Here is a 6,580-nt window from a genome sequence, read left to right as displayed (position 1 = left end):
GTTTGGGGGAGGGACACAGACATCAGATTTTGTTTTTGTTTTTGTTTTGTAGTGCTGGGATGGAACCCTATGGTTTTTCACACATGTTAAATATATTCAGGCTCTACCACTGAACTACACAACACTTAGATATCAGTATTTCTGAACTTCCTCAGCTGATTACAGTGTCCCATCTAATCAGGAAACCACTGTGTTAATGATCCAAGTCAAATGTTTTTTTTTTTTTTTGTGCCAGTCATGGGGCTTGAACTCAGGACCTGGGTGCTGTCCCTTAACTTTTTTTGTTCAGAGCTAGCACTCTACCACTTGAGCCAGGACTCCACTTCTGGCTATTTGGTAGTTTATTGGAAATTTCATGGATTTTACTGCCATGGCTGGCTTTGAACCATGATCCTTATATCTCAGCCTCCTGAGTAGGTAGGATTACATTTATAAGCCACTAGTGCCCAGCTCAAATACCTCATTGTACAAAAGGAAAAACTGAGGTCTAAGAGTTGAAGAATTTAATCCAAGACACAAAGCTTGTTTGTTTAAAATCTCAATCAGTAAGTGAAGATAATAAGTTTTTATTAAACATCTACTCTAGGCCAGAGAAAGCAAAAAAAAAACTTTATGGACATAATCAAGTAATCTTCACAATCACACTATTGAGAAAAATCTAAGAAATAGATTAAGTATATAAGAACATGAGCTGGGCACTGGTGGTTTGCATCTGTAATCCTAACCACTCAAAAGGCTGAGATCACTATTCAAAGGTAGCCTGGGCAGAAAGACTCTGTCTCCAAAATAACTAGCAAAAAACAGACTGAATGCATAGCTCAAGTGGTAGTGCACCAGACAAGCAAGCAAACTGAAAGAAAGAAAGGTTTTAAGTTCAAACCCCAGTACCCGCAGAAATTTTTTAATATATGTAGGAATATATACATATATGCAAACCAAATAGCATTACAAAAAAATTTTTAATAAAAAGTAAGCCAGGGCAGGGAGTTTGGCATAGTGGTAGAGTGCTTGCCAGCATGCATGAAGACCCAGGTTCGATTCCTCGGTACCACATGCATAGAAAAAAAGCCAGAAGTGGTGCTGAGACGCAAGTGGTAGAGCTCTAGCCTTGAGAAAGTCCAAGGACAGGGCTCAGGCCCTGAGCTCAAGCCCAGGACTGGCAAAAAAAAAAAAAAAGTAAGCCAGACATGGTGATTCAAGAGTCTAAGGTAGAGATAGACTGCCAATCATGGTCAGTCCTAGCATAAAAGTTTATGAGACTCCATCTTAACCAATGGCTTGGCTTGATGCAAAGGAAAGAAAAGCACAAATAGGAGAATCAGAGTTCAAGTCTGCTCAGGCATAAAGCAAGATCCTATCTTAAAAACAAAAATAGGCTGACAGAGTTGCTCAAGTGACAGAGCTCCTACTTAGCAAGTTTGAGGCCCTGAGATCACACTCCAGTATTGCCAAAAAGAAATACGGCCTCTCCAACCCACATGATAGACTATTCAGATAAGCATGGATGTCACAATGTATGCTATCACAGCATCCTGTCATACCTTCTTCAGCTGTGTCCCTTAAAGAAAACTAAGCCTGGGGGTTGTTTTTCTTCTTGCTTTTTGTTGAACACTGGGTGAGCAGCAGGAATCATTTGTGACTGGAGCCAACTGGAATATCTCACAGCTACCCTGATCACCAGTACTAGTGTAGAAACCAAAGCTCTCTTGGCAGCAATTAACTTCGAGATGCTTTCTCAACACATTCCCAGAAAAGGAATGATCACCAGACCGCTGGGGTACATTTGGGTTCCTGGCACCTTTTATGAAGGCCAAGAGAGAGTCAGGAAAGGTTAGGAGATTGCAACTATCTGTATGGAGGTGAGTGGTCGGGGAGAGGGACAATTATCAGCTCTGCTCAACCCACTCTTCATGTCCTCAGACTTAGCTCCCACATGAAATCACTAATGCTTGCAGCTGGCTCCCAAGCTGCCAGCCTCAGAGGAAGGGGGTTTCCATGCCTTCCATGTCATAATCACATGAGCATTGTCAGAGGGGTTGTCTCCTTGGCATTCCCCCACCTCCAGGACCAAACTGAATGTCAAAGTAAACTTCTGCAGAGAAAGTGTAGAAATGCTGGTGTTGCAATGTTAGGCCCAGCAAAAAGCTTCTTTCTGAGGGAGAGGAGTTGGTAACAAAGTGTAGCAATACTTGCTGCCACTCCTTGGGGACAGGACAATGCAGAAGCCTTACTCCCAGAGCTGCAGGTTCAGGCAAGGCCTTCCCAAAAACGGCTCCTCTTTCCAACACCATAAGGAAGAGCAGAAAACTTCTCCAGTGCCAGTTTCTGGGCTAGCTATGCTTTCCAGTCTCTCCCTCCAGTTATGTGCCCTCATCCTCTGCCATCCAAGTCCTGGCTGCTCTGTGTTAACTTTTCTAATTTTTTTTGCCAGTCCTAGGGCTTGAACTCAGGGCCTGAGCACCATCCTTGGACTTTCTCAAGGCTAGTGCTCTACCACTTGCGCCACAACACCACTTCTGGCTTTTTCTGTGTATGTGGTTCAGAGGAACAGAACCCAGGGTTTCATGCCTGCTTGACAAGCACTCTACCACTAGGCCACAGTCCCAGCCCTCACCTTCTGTTCTAATACAGAGTCTATGGGTTTCTCTATTGAATTGTAGCATTTTCCCACAAGTTCCTCACCTTGATACCTTGATGAGAAGCTTCTCTTATGGTGTTTCCTGAGTGTATGTGACTCTGTGTGTGTGTATTGGTGTTTGCTGGTGTGAAGACTTGAACTCAGAGTCTGGGCACTGTCTCTTAGTGCTCAAGGCTGATGTTTTACCACTTGAATCACAGTTCCATTTCCGGCTTTTTGGCGGTTAACTAGAGGTAAGAGTCTTATAGACTAAAGAGATCAGATAGAACATTGATGTCCAGAAGTACTGACCTGATTAAAAAAAAAAACAAAAAACACCAATAACTCATAATTAATGCTATGTAATGGCAGGGAAATATAGGGGAGAAACAGGAGACTTTGAGGAGGTGGCTGGCCTGGGCTGGGGCAGGAGGAAAAATGTGGAGCCAAAAATCTCAGGTTCTGGCCTGAGGGACTGGAGAACAATGTTTCCATCACCAACATTGAGACTGACAGGTAATACTTAGCCAGGAAAGATAGGTATAAGCAAAAGGAACCCAAAATGCAGGAAATCAGCCCAAGCGTTTTGAAAACATTGGAGGTGAACTTTCCATCTCACAAGTGACTAGCTTCTATGAAGATACAAATAGCCCACCAAGGTCATAGGATACCACATGGTTTTTTGTTGTTGTTATTTTTGTTTGTTTGTTTTTGCCAGTCCTGGGCTAAAGCTCAGGGCCTGAGCACTGTCCTTGGACTTTCTCAAGGCTAGAGCTGTACCACTTGAGTCTCAGCACCCCTCTGGCTTTTTTTCTTTTCTATGTACGCAGTACTGAGGAATCAAACCCAGGCCAACATGCATGCTAGGCAAGCACTCTATCACAAGGCCAAACTCCTGGCTCTTACATGTTTTTGAGTTCTCCACCCACCTAGGGATTAATAAAAGACTTTATTCCAACCAACGTAAATGTTATAGTTTCTAGAATAATAGATTTATAAAAAAAAAATGGCGGGGGGAGCTTGAGCTTAGGTCTTGGGTGCCGTCTTTTAGATGTTTCTGATCAAGGGGGGCATTCTACCCTTTGAACCACAGCTTTGGCTTTTTGGTGGTTCACTGGAGATAAGAGTCTCAGATTTTCCTACCTGGGCTGGCTTCAAACCTCGGTCTTCAGATCTAAGCCTCTTACAGGCTTGAGCCACAGGCACTTGCAATAACAGATTGGTTTTTTTGTGTGTGTGTCCATCCTGGGAACTCAGGGCCTGGGCACCATCCTTGAGCTTCTGTGTTTGCACCACAGCTCTACTTGCAACTTTTTGGTAGTTAATTGGAGATCAGAGTCTCATGGACTTATTTACTTGCTTAACAATCTCAGATCTCAGTCTTCTAGTGCCTGGCAATAATATATTTTAACTTAACAAAACAAAGAGCTAACCCTATTTCAGAGCACATTGTAATTCTGCAACAACACAGTTAATTCCATGAAACAACAGGTTATCTTAACATCAGCCCTGAAGGCTGGAATCTGGGCTAGGAATTTGTCACAGCCAAAGTCAGCAAGTACTCAAACCTCAACTTTCTTTCTAGTGAAAGTGGATGCTTTCCCTAATAAGCTTTGCTATCACTTTCACTAAGTTACTATTTTGCCTGACTTCTTTTCCCTAATACAAGAACCAAGGTAAACACTGTGCTGAACTTCTGGTAACAGAGTCCACAAGTGGAGGGAAAGAAACAGGTTTCTGAGCAATTGTTGAGGTCAGTCTAGGTCAGATAAGTTGGCATTGAAGTGGGAGATGGCAAGAACCAATAGTTTGGCAATATTCCACAGAAATCAGATACACAAACCTACATTTCCAAAAGATCTCATTATACCAAGTATGATCACTGTATTGAATCTCTTATAGAGGATTAACTATGAGTTGATGGTTGTTGGTGCTAGGCCAAAAATCCAGTTCATTCTACAATTCTGCTCATTTGGGGGACTATTTAAAACCCTCTAAAGCAAAAAATGCCAGTTAAATATTAGTATAGAGAGATAGAAACCTGATGGCTAGAGGTAAAGGTATCATTAGTCATTTATTTTTTTTGTTGGTCATGGGGCTTGAACTCTGGGCCTAGGCGCTGTCTCTGAATTCTTCAGCTCAAGGCTAGTGTGTACCACTTTGAACCATAGCACCACTACGGTTTTCTGATGCTTAATTAGAGATAAGAGTCTCACGGACTTTTGTGCCCAGGCTAGTTTTGAACTGTGATCCTCAGATCTCAGCCTCTTAAATAGCTAGGATTACAGGCATGAGCCCCCAGTGCCCAGCTCAGCATCATTTTTACTATCAACACCAATCATTAAAAAGTACAACTATGTATACAGTAGTTCATGTCAGGAACTTTGGCTGGACCTATTGGATGCATAAGTTGTATTTTTCATGACAAGCTCCAAGATGTCAAATGGCTTGCATGGTAAGTATGTGGTAACATGTTAGATTATAGAAGCAATGGCAGAGAAACCAGATTAGAAAATAAAAGGATGAGTCAAAAAAAAAAAGTACAGACTACTGACATTTGGAGGTAGGAAAAGGATTGCAAAAAGATGGTGATAGAATGTTTTATAATCAAGGAAAGAAACAAGGAAAATCAGAGATTCAAGAAAGGAGTTGGGCTGGCTAGAGTTGGTTCAGTGGTAGAGTGTTGGCCAGCATACTTCAATTTGATCCTAGCATCACAAAAATAATTTGAAAAAGGGGAGGGGAGTGGACCCAAGTGTCTGTGGCTCACAGCTGTAAATCCTAGCTACTCAGAAGGCTGAGGATCATGGTTCAAAGCCAGCTTGGCAGAAAAGTCCATAAGACTCTTAGCTCCAATTAAACGTCAGAAAACCTAGACATGCTGCTGTGGCTCAAAACGGTAGAGCACTAGCCTTAAGTGAAAAACATCAGGGACATCACCCAGGCTCTGAGTTCAAGCCCCACAACTGGCAAAAAGAAAGAAAAAAAAGAGGAAAGAAAAAGCTTATTGTGTCAAATGCCACAAAATATAACTGAAAACTACCATGTTGCTTGGTGGATTTTGCAACTGGAAAGCTGAGTTGGCCTCAGGAAGAACTACTGGAGTGGTGGGTTAGAAATGGGGCTGAGAGCTAGGCGCAGTGGCTTATACCTGTAACCCTAGCTTCCGCTCAGATCTGAGGATCACAGTTCAAAGCCAGCCCAGGCACTAAAGACTGTGTGACTCTTATTAACCACTAGAAAACTGGAAGTGGCACTGTGGCTAACGAGGTAGGGCAGTAGCTTGAGCTGAAGAGCTCAGGGTCAGCACCGAGGCCCAGAATTCAAGCCCCACGACCAACAGAAAAAGAAAAGAAAAAAGAAATGAGGCTGCGAAGCCAGGCCCCAGTGCCTCGCACCTTTTCAAGCCTCACGATAAATAAGAAAGGGAAGAAAATAGAAATGGAGCTAGGACAGAGTGGGTAGCAAACAGAGCTGCTTCTTCTAATAAGCTATGTTGCAATGGGAATTTGCAAGGTTGATTGTGATACAAGGAGAATATTATAGTGTGTTGGTATTTTGGGGGGATCGAAAGGAAAGAGAGAAGAATGGGAAGAAGGGAGATGATGACGCTGAGGCAGAGCGAGTAGGAAGGATGGAGTCCAGTGCCCATGTGAGAATTGGGCTTGGACAGGAGGAAGACTCCTCCCCAGGAAAACAAGAGGAGAAAAAGATGTCATTTATTCCAGAAGAGAGACACAGGCAGCCATGATGTCAGGAAGGTCTGGCCTAGAGACCAATAGGCTGGCATTGCTGAGCCTCAGTAGTCACAGCAAGGTCCAGCGTGTGCCCGACTCAGGTGTCAGTCACATCGCTGGAGTTAGAAGGTCAAAAATTCTGAAATGGATGGTCCTCAGGACCAGGTCATGGGTAGAGAGAATGTCTGCCAAGATTCTGTTCTCAAAAAGATCCAGAGAAAACAAT

General features: G+C 43.1%; 1 protein-coding gene across 3 annotated transcripts in view; it reads right to left on the bottom strand.

Moving 5' to 3' along the window:
* Nt5c2 (5'-nucleotidase, cytosolic II) overlaps positions 1–6,580 on the bottom strand; it is a 131,306-nt gene that overhangs the window by 100,476 nt on the left and 24,250 nt on the right. The window contains exon 1 of one of the 3 annotated variants that reach the window (XM_090345973.1): positions 1,542–1,561. The exons of the other annotated variants lie outside the window; for them this stretch is intronic. The gene's annotated coding sequence lies outside the window, so the exon portion shown is untranslated. Of the gene's footprint in view, positions 1–1,541; positions 1,562–6,580 lie in introns of those variants that run through there. 3 annotated transcript variants of the gene reach the window in all.

This window comes from Megascapheus bottae, chromosome 15, assembly GCF_031878675.1.
Source record: "Megascapheus bottae isolate mThoBot1 chromosome 15, mThoBot2.hap1, whole genome shotgun sequence".
NCBI classification, from domain to species: domain Eukaryota; kingdom Metazoa; phylum Chordata; class Mammalia; order Rodentia; family Geomyidae; genus Megascapheus; species Megascapheus bottae.
This window is presented reverse-complemented; position numbering and strand designations above follow the sequence as displayed.